Raw genomic sequence first — 17161 nt, 5'->3', positions numbered from 1 at the left:
TTGTACCTATTTTTCATGGGCCTTGTCCAGATTTTTGATGTTTCCAGGTTGAGAGGTATAATCCTAAGGGCCAAGTCTACCCCACTGTGCTGTGGAGAATAAAAAGAGAGAAGATAAGGTTTGGGGTGGCAGAAACAAAGAGATAACATTAGTAACTTCATATGTGACATATAATGCATTGATACAATTATTTGACTGTATTCTGTTGCCTTTACTTTTAAGACTACTAATTCCTAAAAAAATAACTTTTTTTTTTAAAGCTACCCATCTCATAACAGATGCACACTACACTACAGATTGCAGCAAGCAATCCTTTGATGTATGCATATATTGCAAATATGCTTGTTCCAATTATACTGATTACAGATTACAGCAGATCACTTGTGCCACTGCTATAGAGGCGTGAGTTTACACTGCAATACTGATGAAAACTTAACAGTACTGTATATTTGGGAAGTGTTTTTTTTCACCCACAACCTCTAACTATTCTCTACTACTGTACTATTGTTTAGGCTTACACACTAATTCATGCATAATTTCCGTTTACAGTTGAGAGATGCATGCTCAATTTGATACAACTATAAAATACCAATAAAAGCTGTCTTTAACTTTTAATGCTGCAATAACAGTACTGTTGTAATGCATACATGCCACATGCTTCCCTCATCTTTGCCAGTCTAGCAGCATGGGTTCTCACATTCAGTTCTCTGTCTGTGGTAGCCATGGAAAAAATAGAACAGAACAGAATACCATTATGAATACCAGTCCTGACTATAATCAGCTTTTAACTCTTACATGTAGTCTCTATAATTGACACTTACACATCTGTGGAGTGTTCCCTGTCCTACATTTCTTAATCTAACAGTTGAGGGTATCTCTCTTCCTCCTCCGAAGTTCATTGTAGTGGTGTCTACATTGATCACCAATGTGGCGGATACCAGTAGCACTGGTCACAGCCCAGGCAAGACTATCCCATGCCTCTGACCTGTACTCTGATCTAGAATAGTCCTTCTGCAATAACCTGGTCCCATGTTCCTTTACTAGGAGTCCAACAAACACTTTGGACTCCTGGACACCCCATCTTTGAGCATGCAATCTCACTACCTGTACATACACACCTGTTATGCCTACTATGGATTAAGACCAATGTAGAATGGTGTTTTCCCACCAGCTGCAGTTAGCATTTACTGTGAGTGCACACATTCTTTGAAAATGTTGTGTGATGTTTACCATCGTGCAGCATGGTGGTCAGCATTGCATACCTTAGCACCACACTTGCGCAATTTTAAGTGGAGCAAATGTAAAAACATTTGAAAGTGTTACAAACACCTGTATTAGAACCCAGTACCATCTGGCCCAAAAAGGAATAGATAAAGGAATAGACCCTCAACTGTTGGATTAAGAAATGTAGGACTGGGAACACTCCACAGATGTGTAAGTATCAATTATAGAGACTACGTGTAAGAGTTAAAAGCTGATTATAGTCAGGACTGGTATTCATAACAACCTATCCTTTGATTCTCACATAAATGACACTATTAAACAAGTCAACAGAAAAACTAGGCTCACTTTATAGAATCAAACCATTCCTTACTCCACTGGCCAGAACCTCCATTGCCCACTCCCATCTGTTTTCTACCCTCCTTTATGCTTCACCTATTTATACTAACCTCTCCAAATCTAACCTCAAGAAACTGTCTACTGCCTATAATAGTATCGCCAGATTTACCTCTGGTTCTACTTACAGAACTCACCATTGCAATAACTTAAAGGAATTAGGATGGCTAGAATTGCAAAATCTGATCTTGTTCTATCAACTCTCCTTAGCCCAAATAATTCTGTACAGGCCCACTAATACCCCTATACTCACTTCCCTTATAACTCAATACTGCAACCTCAAAAGCCTACGTTCCTCTAACAAACACCTCATAGCAACTTGTAAAGCCACCAACTTGGCAGGTAACTCCTTGTTCTCTAACACTATTGGAAAATCCTGGAACTCTCTTCCTGACAATCTCTCTTCCATCTCCTCTCTTCACTGCTTTAAAACCCAGCTCAAAACTTTCCATAGAACCCACTGGCTCTGCCCCTGCATAAACCCTAACTAACATTTCCATCTATTTCTACCACTTTTCTGCCTAGTAATTTTTTTTTTTTTTAGTCCACAAGTAAATTGACTGTTAGTATGTTAATGTCCTAACTTTTGCTCCTGACAGAACTTGATACTTAAATGCTCATTAACTAAAATGCTACTCTCTGTAATTCTGTTTATAAATGAAAGTATTTTTGGAGCTTTTCTCCCCGGGCCTCCACTGACAATGGACTCAATATCCAGCTGGACCAGCCCAGTCAACAAATGTAAAATAAAAAAAAATAAAAAAAAAATAAATGCATTAATAGGTGGTGCAACAGACGCAGCTGAGTAGCAGGTATATTTTAGGAACTGAATAGTAGCTGGCATACACCTGCTACCTTACTGATTCTGTGGCAACAGGTATTAATGCACTTAATGCAGTGATATGTTCCCTTTTGAGGCCAGATGGTACTGGGTCCAAATATAGCTGTATCTATTATGTTTAACTGCTTTTGTATCAGAGTTGCTGAACATTAGTGTGAGATGTGCACAATCACACAATAATGCTTTAGACGATATAAATGGGGAACATGGAACAATGGTGACATGAGGAGCAAGCAGGGAGAAGAACAATAGGAATTCCCTGCTAAACTGTGACAGTTAGGATTAATAGTATGAAATGCATGTACTGCAAAACTCACTCTATAGCAGCACGTGTTAATTCATTGATATATTCCTTGTTGTTTGAGTCAGATGGTACCGGGTTCTAATACAAGTGCATGTAGTACTTTTACAAGTGTCTATGATGCATTGACATACATTTATTTTTATTTATTTATTTTATTTATCTGGTCAACAAATGTAAAATAAAATAAATAAATAAAAGCATCTATGATAGATTGACATACATTTATATACAGGTGTCATTCACTATTGCTTACCGATGGTACGTGATGCTCACCATCATGCAATAATGCTTTAGAAAAAGAAATGGGGAAGGTACGACAGTGGTGATATGGGGAGAAAGCACAGGGGGATACAAAGGGGAAATCCTTGCTAAACTGTGTCAGTTACTACTGATTGTATAAAATACATGTGCAGCTTAACTGACTCTGTGGCCCTATCTATTAATGCTTTGATCCATTCCTTTTTGGGGCCAGATGAAACTGGGTTCAAATTCAGGTGTATGTATATGCTATTCAGACAGTTCATGCTAATGTATAACCTATGTATTCTCTCAACTTTCTAGGCGTGGAAGTGGAATATTACATATTTGTACATATTTTATGGGCTGTTGTCCCACCATTATGTATACCTTTGGTCTTGCTGAAATTGGATGACAGGTATGTTTGTGTTTCGTTGTAACACATGTGTATGCCACATTTTATTTCCATATTTATGTTTACATACATATCCTTATAGGTTCATAGGTTCATAGGTAGGTACTAGGCTATCGGCCCAATGGCCTACGTAAGCCTAGCCAGCAAGGTACCATAACTTACGCCACCCAAGAAAGTTATTTTCCTGTGCCACTGTCCAACAGAAACACAGAAGTGTTCCCCGGGGTGTATTTCCTATTTCCCATCCACTCATCAAGATTTTTCTTGAAGAGTGCTAAAGAAGAACTTTGCCTGACATAGATGGGTAGCTTGTTCCAGAGTATAGGAAGTCTCTGGGACAGGAATCTATGCCTCCAGTGTGTCCTGTTTATTGTGGTGACAAGGTTTAGGTCCCTACAGCATGTAGCTTGTAGGGATTGAGATTGAGATTTCTTTAGGTGTAGCATGTCCAACAGCTCTGGGTTTGACATAGCTTTATGTTAGGCAGAGATCACCTCAGAGTAGGCGATATGCTACAGAGTAAAGCTGGAGTTTTTTGAGGTGGTCAGTGTAGGGCATTTGTTTGAGGCCAGTAATCCTCTTTGTGAGGTACTTCTGTGGCCTTTCCAGCTGCTGCAGATGTCTTGTGAGGTACATTCCAAAAGGGGAATTTACTCTATAATGGGTCTAATGAGTGATGAGTAGAGGGGAACAATGACCTCTTTTTCCTGGATGAGAACCCTTTTATGATGAGGTGTGCCACGTAGAAGGACTTCCTGACTACTGTGGCGATGTGACTATCAAAGGAGAAACTGCTGTCCACCTGGGTCCCAAGGTCTCTTATCACACATTCAATGTGTTACATAGATTGCTGCATATGTGGTAGTTCATGGGTACAGACATTTTACCAAAGGGGATGACACTGCAGTTTTTGGCATTGAACTTGAGGCCATGGCTCTGACACCAGGCATCTGTCTCAGTCAGGCCCTTCTGTAGGACGTCCACATCATTTGGGGACTTGACTATGGCTCCTAGTTTGCAGTCATCTGCGAACTTCATCAGCCAGAGGCCTTCTGTGTTAGCCTGTACTTCAGAGAAGTAGATACCAAACAGGAGAGGTCCCTGGGTGGAACCCTTTGGCACTCCACTCGTCACTGCCTTGAGGTCAGATTTGGAGTCTGCAACTTTTACAGTGTCGGTTCTGTCAGTGAGCCAGTTGGCAACCCATCTTGTGATGTAGGGATTTATACCTAGTTTAGTGAGTTTAGCTATAATTCCAGAATGGGGGATGGTGTTGAAAGCCTTGGCGAGATCAAGATAGGCTGTGTGAACCACCTTACCCTCATCCACGGCTTTGTTGCCTGCCTCAAAGAAGTCAATCAGGTTCAGAAAGCATGATCTGCCTTTCACAAACCCGAACTGGGTGGGATCCAGAGTTTGGAGGTTACCAATATCTTTGTTTTTGAGTTCCATGATTACACGCTCCATGGCCTTGCAGACCAGGCTCATCACGCTAATAGGTTGATAGTTCCCGGGATCAGTGGTGGCTCCCCCTTTGTGGAGTGGGATAACTGTTGCTGTGCGCCATTCAGTGGGCATAAAGACTGATGCAAGGCTATTATTGATCATGGTGCTTAAGGGGGGAGCCAGTTCGTTCTGAAGTTCGTGTAAAACGCAGCCTGGGATGTTGTCTGGTCTCATGGATGCTGTGTTTTTGGCTTTGGAGAGTGCAGCTTTTACCTGCATAGTTGTGATTACAGGGACTCTGCATTCTTCCGTTATAGATATGGGCCCTTTAGGGGATGGGGGGGTAAAGTTAGCACTGAACCGATCTGCCAGGATGTTGGCAATATCAGTTGGTTCTCTAATTTTCGTGCCTTTGTGCTTTAACTCAGAGCAGATCTGGGTGTTGTCATCTAGATTCCTGACATCGCTATAGAATGCTTTGTAGTTATCCTTGGATTTAGTGGTGATTTTGTTTTTGTAGCTAGCTTTGGAGGATCTTATAAGGGATCTCAGCTTCTTACTGAGGCTGACCAGGGAGCTCCTCCACTCATGGGATTTTACTCTCTTTTGCAACAGTTTCTTCCTTCTGTTGTACAGTTTGTTTATGGCAGGGGACCACCAGATTGGCTTCCTTTTTTTGGAGGATAGCATCTTGGTACAGTTTGGGATAGCATGATCCATGCACTCGTGTAAGTGCTTATAGAGTGCATTTGTGTAGGATTCAGCAGTTGTAACTGTATTGTCCATCTGCATGGGTGTCATGAAGTTTACCACTTCTGTCTTAAGAAGCATGAAGTTGGCTTTGGAGAAATTTTTTACTGTGGTTTCCTTAATGGGGGGTGGGGGCGTGATGTGGATATCAAGGGTGATAAGCTTATGGTCGGATCGGACCAATGAGGAGTTGACTTCAGGTGTGGAACAATGGTCACTCATGCTGGTAATGACTAGGTCTAAGATATTGTTGCCCCTGGTGGGGGTGTGGATAAGTTGATCTAGGGCATTGGAGTTTATGAATTCCAGAAAGTGTTGAGCTAAGGAGTTGGTACACAAATAGTTTTCCCAGTTGATGGTAGGGTAGTTGAAGTCACCCATTATTAGGGTGTTTGGTTGAACCCTAATATTTTCCAGTACATCAAGAAAAGAGGAGTGGGAATCCTGGGGCATGGTGGGGGATATGTAGCAAGCTACAATTTGGATTGCAGTTTTGCCCAGAGTTAGTTGCACTTGGATAACCTCGGATGCATTATGCTGAGCAACTAGCCTGGAGGTGTGGATATCCTTAATGAATATGGACACACCTCCACCTTTGGTGTTTCGGTCCAGGTTACATGGCCGAAAAGTGTGGTATGAGTTATAGCCTGGTAGTGCAGGGGTCTCAGTCACTGCACAGATATCGATGTTCTCCATTTTAAGGAGTGCCTCGAGTGAGTGCATTTTGAGATTTAGACTTCTAGCACTGAGTAGCATTACCTTCAGTTTTTGTTTGCCTGTTCCTGTTACGGTGGTGAATTTGTTATTTGAACCCTGCCTAAAAAAGGCACTATATGGGCAGCAAGAGCCTTAACCAGTATCCGGAATCCCAGGGGCGACAGGTGCAGGCCATCTGTGGCAAAGCATAGTGGTCTGCCGACCATGTCATCCCAAGCAGACAGATACTGGATCCTCTTAGAATGACCCCAGAAGCTTAACCAATTGTTGAATGGAGAAATATTGTACAGAATTAGTGTTATCTATGCAGCACTGGTGGTCATTGTGGCATCTTGCACAACTCCGCAGACCGTTGGTGCTTTGACTTGCACGGAATTGCAATTTGTGTTAGCTTGCAAGGTTTCACAGCCAGCAACACTGTTGTGAACCACAAAACCTTGCTAAGATGTGCCATGCATCATTAATATGCATATGAGAGGAGCACTGTCATGGTTGTAGGTACATTCTGTGTAGACTCTTCATGAAGCCTACATGGAGTTTATTGAATCCTGGGGATTATCTGTTACAAAAAAATGCAATTAAGAAAACAAAAGATAAAAGATTGTCACTCTTTCCGATTCTTAAGTAGGCCAGCTCAGATTATCCTATCTGTCTTTCTTTATTTTACCCTTGTGAAGCAATCCTGAGTCAGATCAACTTAAATCAAGTAGAGTCCCCCAAGTCTGTGCTAGTGCAAAACCCTCCATTGAACCCTTAGTGGTATAATTCGTAATAGGTATTATAGAGTTTGAAATTCCACTAGCAGGACTGGGAGTTTCTCTCTGTTCACATTATTCAACCAATGTTTACATGTTAAACCCAGACTAAGACAGAAAGCTCTCTAAAAATAAAACAAGAAAAAAAAAAAAAGAAAAGAAAAGAAAAAATATGTTCAGTTCTTTACAGTTCTTTTGTATGCCAGTTGAGATGGTACTTTCTGTCTTTATTGTACCCTTGTGGATCAGTCTTGAGTCAGGTCAACCTAAATTAAATAGGGACTTTCTGAGTTTGTGTGAGTGGAAAACCCTTCATTGAATCCTTAGTGGTTTATGACATGTTTGGCTATTCTAGAATTTGGCGTTTCACTAGTATGATGGGGAGTTTCTCTCAGTTCATACTATCTAACCAAGGTTTCAGCAACTCCCCATTTATACTGTCTGGCAGAATATGTGTATTTTACAGAAGACAATTCTAGTTCTGTTAACTCCATTGCTACTTCTACTAATTCCTCTAGTGTTTGTGTGTGTGTGTGTGTGTGTGGGGTGGGGGGGGGAGTAAGCTTCCTTCACCTCACCTTGAAATATACTTTTTTGCCAGCAGACAAACTAGATTCAAAGCCATAATCTCTGGGTTGTTAAGAGAATACTCTCACAGCAACTCTATTAGAAAAATATGTGGAGTCAGTGCAATTCTCAGTGACAATGTAGGACTGAGTATTTTGTATCACCTTAAATGCGTCCAGCAAAGAGAAATGTCAAAATATATGCCGCCAGTCTCCCAAATCAGGGACATTGCATCTCCAGCAGTGGTATGATGCTGAAGCTGGAAACATCCTCAGAAGTTCTGTATAAAAAAATTAAATCAGACATTGCAGTCAAAGAATCAGTATTTTCTGCTTTTATGGAGTATTTTGGAGGCTGCTAGTATGTGAGAACATTGTTGCCTGCTCATTCCAATTGCCATGTCTCTACTCCAAAAGTCCATGCATTTGGCTGTAAATTATATATATCCTGCTAATAAAACAGTATAAATTCCTCCTATTGCACACTTTATTGAACCTCTTTTAGATCTAATTTCAATATGAGAATAATAAGCCATGGATAATTACTTATTGCTGTGGATGTAAACCTTCAGGTAAGAGTGAAGCAGCCAGGGCCTGATAATTTGGTTTTCCTCCTTGTTCAAATCCATAGTGAGCAGACAGGGAGTGGCAGGATATGGATTTTCCCACTTCCAACACAACTGATCCCAATACACCAGGTTCAGGCTCTGCTTAAATTTTTCTTGCACCCTTTTAGGGAGGGTCTTCTCCCCATGGTATCCTTTCCTGCAACTATTCACACTCATCTCTTCAAATGTCTTCGTACCTCCCTATATAATAATATATTGGGGGAACCAACAACCTCAACTACAGACACATCTGAATGCAATCATATGTATTCTCCAGAAGCATCCTGAGATGTGCAACAAAAACTGAACCTGTAACTTAAAAAAAAACTGGGATTCATTAACAATCATGTAGGCTTCACACAGAGCATACACAATTTTAGCACATTAGTGTTATGAGCATACAGTGCTCGCTGAATATGCATGCTGCTTATCACACATATATTTACTGGCATTGTTTTGTGGCCATCAGCAGTGTTATTGGCCATGAAATGATGCAGGGCATGCTCACACAATGTAAACAAAACAGCTTGCCAGTAAGCAAACCCGAGGACAGCTTATATGAAGTAAGGGCAAGTTGATTATGAGAATTAAGATACAAAGGATGTTAAACGGGGAGAATGTACATGGAATACAATGTTAATAGTGCAGACATACATAGTATTGGAGGGTAAATGGAGAAAATGTTAATTCAGTCAAATTTGATTATGTCACATAGAGACATTTTAAACATCAATACTTCAGTACTGATGGAATAATAATTAATCCTGTTCACTGTTTTTGATCCATTCATATAACTATAAATGGACCTGCTAACAAGTGATTTGAGAGGGACACAATGCAACATTGTAACAAAGGGGAATAAATGTGATATTAATGTTGATAACATGCTAAAATCAGATAACAGTGAAAGATAGTTCAGCAAAGATAGTGAGTACATTAGAAGCTATTCACATGGACTGGAGTTACTGAATACAACAGATATATATATATATATATATATATATATATATATATATATATATATATATATATATATATATATATATTTTATATACATATATATATATATATATATATATATATATATATATATATATATATATATATATATATATACCTATATACATCCCCTACTTCTCATACCTTAATCTACTTTCTGCCCTTAACTCACTCTTCTCACTAGCTCTCTCAAATCTTCCTTGACTACTCTTTCTCCTGTCTTCTAAAATCTATTAAGCAAATTGCCTCAGAGAAACATTCTATTGTAATTGTCTTGCCTACACTATGCAACTACATCATGATAAAACTGGGTTTTTGTAACCACTTACCCCAAAAACTATACTCATCTTAATGGCATATTTTTTTATACATCTTGAAATAGTTATAGGTTCATAGGTTCATAGGTTTATAGGTTCATACTAGGCTATCTGCCCTAAGGCATTTATAAGCCTAGCCCAAAGTTTTGTGGCTTACACCACCCCTTATGTTAAAAAATATTGTGCCCATTAGTCTGTTGTGCCTCTGTCCAGCAGTGACACAGAGATGATTCCTGGGGTAAACCTACGATCTCCCATCCACCGGTCAAAATTTCTCTTGAACAGAGCCAGCGAGGTGCTCTGCCTCACATGGACCGGGATTTTATTCCACAGCATAGGGAGTCTCTGAGTGACAAATCTATCCCTCCAGCATGTCTTATTTATATCCATGCTAAGGTTTAAGTCGCTTGCTCTAGTGGATCTGGTAGATTTGGATTTTTTGAGGTAGAGCATGTCCATTAATTCCGGGTTGGACATGGCCTTGTATGTCAGGCACAGGTCACCTCTGAGCAGACGGTATGCGACTGAATAGAGCTGGAATTTCTTCAGTCTGGCAGCATATGACAGATTTTGGAATCCCTTTATCCTTTTGGTGAGGAACTTTTGGGGTCTCTCCAATTGCTGCAAGTGTCGGGTGAGATACATCCCGAATGGGGCATTGTACTCGATCATTGGTCTGATAAGTGAAGAGTACAGGGGAACAATGACCTCACTTGATCTGGATGTGAATCCCTTCATGATCAGGTGGGCAATGTAGAAGGTCTTTCTAACCACTTTAGCAATGTGAGTGTCAAAAGGAAGGCCACTGTCAACCTGGGTCCCCAGGTCCCTGATAACCTCTTCTGTGCTTAGTGGATTGCCACCTATATGGTAGCTTGGGGTTACCTTGTTTTTCCTGAAGGGTATGACTATACATTTTTTGGCATTTAACTTCAGGCCATGGCTCTGGCACCAGCTATCAGTTTCCGTGAGACCCCTCTGAAGGATATCTGTGTCCGATGTACTTTCCACTATGGCACCCACTTTGCAGTCATCTGCAAACTTTGTCAGCCATAGTCCTCCTATGTTTGCCTGTACTTCTGAGAAGTAGATGCCGAACAACAGGGGTCCAAGGACTGAGCCCTGTGGGACACCACTTGTGACCGGCTTGGAGTCTGACATGGTGCCAGCAACTCTAACCCTGTGGGTTCTGTCCTTTAGCCAGTTTGCAACCCATCTTGTGACATATGGGTTTACATTTAAGCTGGTAAGTTTCTCTATAATACCTGAGTGGGGTATTGTGTCAAAAGCTTTTGCAAGGTCAAGGTAGGCTGTATGGACTGCCTTTCCCTCATCAATGGCCTTAGTGACTGTTTCGAAGAAGTCGACCAAGTTCAAAAGGCATGATCTGCCCTTGACAAAGCCAAACTGGGTCGGGTCCAATGTCTGCAAGTCCCCTATGTCTTTGTTTATGAGTTCCATTATGATCCTCTCCATAGCTTTGCAGACCAGGCTTGTTAAGCTTATGGGGCGGTAATTACCAGGGTCCGTAGAGGCACCGCCTTTGTGGAGTGGGACCACAGTTGCTGTATGCCACTCCTTGGGCATGTATCCTGTGGTAAGGCTAAGATTAAACAGCTGCCTTATGTGTGGGTTTAGTTCCTCATTGAGTTCGTGTAGCACACAGCCGGGGACACCATCCGGTCCCATTGATGCTGTGTTTTTAGCTTTAGAGAGAGCAACTTTTACCTGCGCATTTGAGATGTCTTGGAGGCTACACTCTGCTGGGATAGTTCTCTCTCCTTTTGGGGGGGAGAGGGGGGTGAAGTTTGCACTGAACCTGTCTGCCAGTATGTTGGCAATGTCTGTGGGTTCAGTGATTTTTGTATCATTTTGGACTAATTCTGAGCATATCTGGGAGATTCCACCCAGGTTTCTAACATAGCTGAAGAAGGCCTTATGATTGTCTTTTGAATCTATGGCAATTTTTCTCTCAAAGTTGGCCTTGGATGATTTTATGAGTGCTCGTATTTTTTTACTAATAATGATCAAGGGTGTCTTCTCTTTTATGGATTTTGCTCTATCATGTAACAGCTTTCTCCTCTTATTGTAAAGTTTGTTTATGGCTGGGGTCCCCAGACTGGACGTTTGCCCTTGGTGGAAAGAGTCTTGGTTTTATTAGGGATTGCCTGATCCATGCAGTCCTGGAGGTGTTCCTGATTATTGATACTGTATAACATTGTATTGCTACTTAACGCCTTATAATAATCCTGTAACATTGAAGTTTAATGCTAATTTATAATGAAAATTGTATAATATGTTGGAGCTTTTCTCCCCGGGCCTCCGCTGAAAAAGGGCTCTTCAGCTCAGTCGGACAATCCCGGTCAACAAATATAAAATAAAACAAAATAATAATAAATAATATATATATATATATATATATATATATATATATATATATATATATATATATGTATATATATATATATATATATATAGAGAGAGAGAGAGATACAGGGAATTTATGTGTGATAGCTGACATTAGTGCTGTATTCACTACTTCATCATATATAAACAAGAATAAATGAGCCCTACATCTGTTGTGTCATGCACATTAGAAAATGATATGTTTTCCCATCCATTGTCATTTGGCAACAGTGCACAGGAAGGTATATTACCTTGAAACGTGTATTAGACAAACATGTGTTGTATATTACTGTACATCCTAAATAGTGATATAATAACAATCAAAATAAACAAGTGAAAAATGACAACACAGAGCTGATTACAATTCAGTAGTTCAAGGTCTCCATTCATAAATGGATTGCACCTACTAGGTGATTATACTGGGCATACTCACAAGAACTTAGAAGGAACACTGCCATAACAAGATGTAAGCAATACAAATACACAAGAAAGTGTGCAAACATAGGCCCAGTCACACTTTATGATGATCTTGCATCATTCCATACAGTAAGATATGTTATGTAAGACATCATATCATATAAAGCTGTATAGTGTGAAGAAAACAATTACAGTAATATATAAATGTTTGGAGGAAAATATGCAATACAGGGCATTATTATTTGGAAATTAAGTAAAACCTGTGATCAATCAATGACTTATTCAATATTTGTATCTTGCCAGAATTGATCATATGCCAGGACAGATATCAGAAAGATGTGTATCAACCTGTGAAGCTACAGAAGTAGACATTTTGTGTGCTTCATGATGAACACACTTCAAGGACGTACAGCACTTCCCTATTGTAATGGGTATGGAGCATGATGAGAGAAGCTACATGATATTGTGAAGAATGAACACACTATGGTGCAAATTGCTAAAATTTTGAGCGATTTGTATATTTGAATCCATGACATCATGTTATTACTGCAAGAGTTATGTATGCCTACAATTTCTTTAAAAGACTGTTGTTATATGTTTATTTCTCACACAACATTGCCTGCTACTAAGTGTGCCCAAACACATGTAATGCATAATGCAGTCATCACTGTAATGGGAGAATGATATTCCTGCACAATGTGTGGGTAATCACATATTTGAACTCATACCTTATGAAGGCAGCAACATGCAGAACATTGTCTCTTTTTCTTATGTCACAGGGAAAAAAAACAGTAGTTCTCTTGGGAACACTGAATGGCATCCAATAGCATCATCATTATCCAATAAATCATTTTTGTGTGAAACATGTACAGAATTTCTTGGGATAGGTGTCCCCAGTTACACCTGTACACATAGCTGAATGACAACACTGTTACTTGCATGCCCTTTCACAGACATACTGACACAAGTGAGTCTAACAAGTAATGGCTGGATTTGAACAGACTACTTAAGATTGCAAGTTACAGAACTCTGCCTGAATCACACACACACACACAAGATGTTGGTTTAGAAATGTAGCAGTGCACATTTGAATGGAAGGCATAACCATTGTTGAATATTGTAATGTTCATTTTAAAAGGCAAGAAGGTAGATTGTCAAGCAAGCAGCCATGATAGTTCATCACAGGATGATTGCATGCAAATAGTAACCATTTATTGTTTCACTGTGTGTGTCTCATGCTTGTAGAATGTGCATTGACAATACAAACAAACACTTCCTAAATATGACAAAGCACTTCTGAATAACTGTGATGGATTATGTGAGAAAAGGTTACACACCATTGTAACTAAATAGAAAGTGTAACTGTTGGACTGTAGATATACATTAAGAGGCTAACATCACTCTGAAAGTCAGATACCTTTGTTTCAAAATTCCAGTAACACATACAAGTTGTACAACATACTCACATAATTCTTTGCTGCCATTTTTAACTGTCTCCTTGAAGCATGGTGCTGGCAAGCTCATTTGCAATGGTGTTGGCAAAGCATTTGTGACAAACTGAAATGCTGCTATCCCAGCTAGCTGGAATTTTGTAATAATTATATTTCACTTGAACATATTAATATCATTTGCATAGAAATGTGACACTGTCAGCGCAGCTATCTGGAATTTTATAAAATATTAATATGATCCATAGGCTTGTCTTACAAATGTAAGAGAACTATATGTTATGTGGCTATTAAACTACTGGTGCAGAAGTGTGTGCTGAACTGTATGTTATGTACATTATGTACTGAGCTTCAAGAATGTAACCACACTGTACCATACTGGAAAAGAACAGAAATGTATATAAACTATATTAATAGCAGAAGTTGGAACATACAGAGTTAACTTGCAAAACTTCAGTAAAGTAAGTTAAAAGTGTTTTATGATGTGCTATAAAAACGTTTGTTTCAGTGCAGCAAGCAGACACAATGTCTAAAGCTAGAGGTTCTCCTATTGACTAGAAACAGAAATAATTACTAGGTTTCAAATGTAAAAGTGTTAATTGTTTTATGACTTCCAATTCTAGGCAAACATCTGAGAGATAAGTATGTTTCACAGACAAATGTTAAATTATGTTGGTATCTGTTAGCCTGGGAACTGAAGGCAGGTGACAAATAGTGATGTCACCCAGCTAACCCAGCAGTAATTTGTATTATTAATTTAACAACTATCTCAGAGACTGAGTCTGGGTATTTTGTATCTTGTCTTTGGACCTGAAAACATCCATTCAGCACTGCTCAACTGTATTTGCCTTGCTCTGTAAATAAATTATTTAGAACATTGTTTCTTTTAGAGATAGGAATATAGTGAAGATTAGTTCACATGTTTTCTGTATTTATGTGAGACTATCCTGCAATGTTATTTTGAAATATTTCCTGTAAGTCTGAATTCTGTTGTCACTGTGTTGAGTTATTGAGTATTGTCTTGTTTTTTTATTATTTATTATTAAATATATTTAAACGTTTTAATTGTGGCTGGTTTGTTTAGAAATATTTAAGTTGTTAGAGTACTTGCATATGTATTTGGTGACACTCTATGGGCTACTCCAATAGCCTTAGTCTTGGTCATACTTACCATTTGGATAATAGTAACATTACACAGTAGAATTGGCCACCCTTTGTAAGGGCCTTATAGTAGCTGATAAAGAGCTGGTTTGTAGCAGTGATAACTACCTTTTAGTCTGGGCAGAAGGGGCCATAGCTAGTAAACCTGTGGCAGCTTTTCCCAGGTGTGTGTGTGTGTGTGTGTGTGTGTGTGTGTGTGTGTGTGTGTGTGTGTGTGTGTGTGTGTGTGTGTGTGTGTGCTTGTGTGTGTGTTTGTATATAATTCAGATCTCAAAGTGTGTGTGTGTCAGCTACTTGGGCAGGGACACGAAGCACTGGTTGGACAGAGAGGGTGCTGGAGGTTTTGGCTTGACTGCTCGGCTGAGATCTTAACCATATAGCTGTGTCAGTGGGGGAGTTTTATGGGTGATCTGGAGAAAGAGGTAGAAACCAGTCCCAGACTGACTGTGATCTCTGTGTGCTCTTAAGGGAAGAGCTGAGATGTGCCAGGCTAAAAGACTGGTGCATGCCAACCTGACTAAGGCAGACATGATTGCAGCTTTAGTCACAGCTGCATCACAGAATAGCAATCAGGAGGACACGCAGACTGGTTGTGGAGATGTACAAATCTGAGAAAATGGATAGCTCAACCTTTCCACAGAGGACTTAAAAATCCATCTGGAATTAAAGATACTTGAATTGGAGGCCAATCATTTGGAAATAGAAGCAGCAGAGAGACTGAGGCATCTAAATGCTGAAGAAAATGAGAAACTGCTCTTCCTGGAACCTGATGAGAAGAAATGGCAGAGGCAACATGAAATGGAGATGCTGACTCTTCACCAGAGTCATGGAGGTAATGGGGAAGGGAGTAATCGAACCCCAGAAGCAACAAAGGTAAGTAAATTTCTTTCAGAATTTACCAAGGGGGATAATTTTGATAGTTTCATTCATATGTTTGAGAGGGTATGTAAACAGTATAATTTTGACCAAGGGTTCTGAGTATGGTTCCTGACCCCCTTACTCCATGGTGAAGCTCTAACTGTTCTTTCCAAATTATCTGATGCTGACTGTTTAAATTATAATGTTGTAAAGAACTGTTTACCAGAATGTTTTAAGTTAACATCTGAAGCTTATAGGAAAAAGTTTTGTGAGCATAGACGCAAGACAGATGAAAGTGTGTGTGAACATATTGCTGAACTAAGCACTTATTTTCATAGGTGGGTGAGTGAATGTCAGGTCACCACTTTTGAAGGGCTGGCAGACCTTTTGGTGAGGGAACAAGCCCTTAGCACTTTGCCTGAGGACATGAGAATCTGGTTATCTGCTAGAAAAAGTAATACCGCAGATGAGTTGGGGAAGAAGGGAGACCTATACCTAGCAAGCAGGGCATCACTGTACAAGAAAGGGACACCCAGTGGTCCTCATGGGTCTAAAGGAACCCATAGTGGGCATCCCAGACTGCCCCAACAGAGTCTGCCAGTAGTTGCAGAGGCCACTTGTTCAGATATATGTCCAGGACTTAGGGTAAAATATTTTAAATGCAACCAGTGGGGCCATGTAGCATATAGATGTCCATGGAGGCAAGGTGGGGAGCAAAAGGTGGGAGAGCCAGTAAGTGGGAATGACAAAACGCCAACAGTAGGTTGTCTTGAGACAACAAGGGTACCAAACTAACACAAGAGGTTATATCCTATCTTAGTGAATGGGAAACAGGTCATGGCTAAGAAAGACACAACCTCTGACCTAACCATTGTGAAGTCTGCAATGGTTAAACAGGAGCAATACTTGCTTTGGCAGTCCTCTCCAGTCAGAGCTTTAGGAGGGACCCCATTGCAAATACCTTTGGCTAGGGTTTACCTTGACTGAGAGGGTGGAAAAGGAAACCAGCAAGTAGGTGTGTTTGGGGATATCCCTGCAGATGTCCTGATAGGGAATGATTTTAATAATGCAGTACCATGTGTGCATGTCGTTACACACAGCCAGGCTTATAGACAAGCATGTGGGTCTGGTAGCCTGGGGGAGACCCAGACAGACAGCCCGCTTGCTGCCAGGACTGGTAAGGTGGTTATGTCAGAGAGGGAGCTACCCTGTAGCAGTGAGACTGAAGGTGAGCCACAACTGATTGTGGGTACTGATGTTCCATTGGACAGAGTGACTGCAAGGGCAGAGATGAGTACT

This window comes from Protopterus annectens, chromosome 8.part0 (assembly GCF_019279795.1).
Source record: "Protopterus annectens isolate FY-2018-M chromosome 8.part0, PAN1.0, whole genome shotgun sequence".
Lineage (NCBI taxonomy): Eukaryota > Metazoa > Chordata > Ceratodontiformes > Protopteridae > Protopterus > Protopterus annectens.
The sequence above is the reverse complement of the archived record's forward strand: the minus strand, read 5'-3'. Positions refer to the sequence as shown.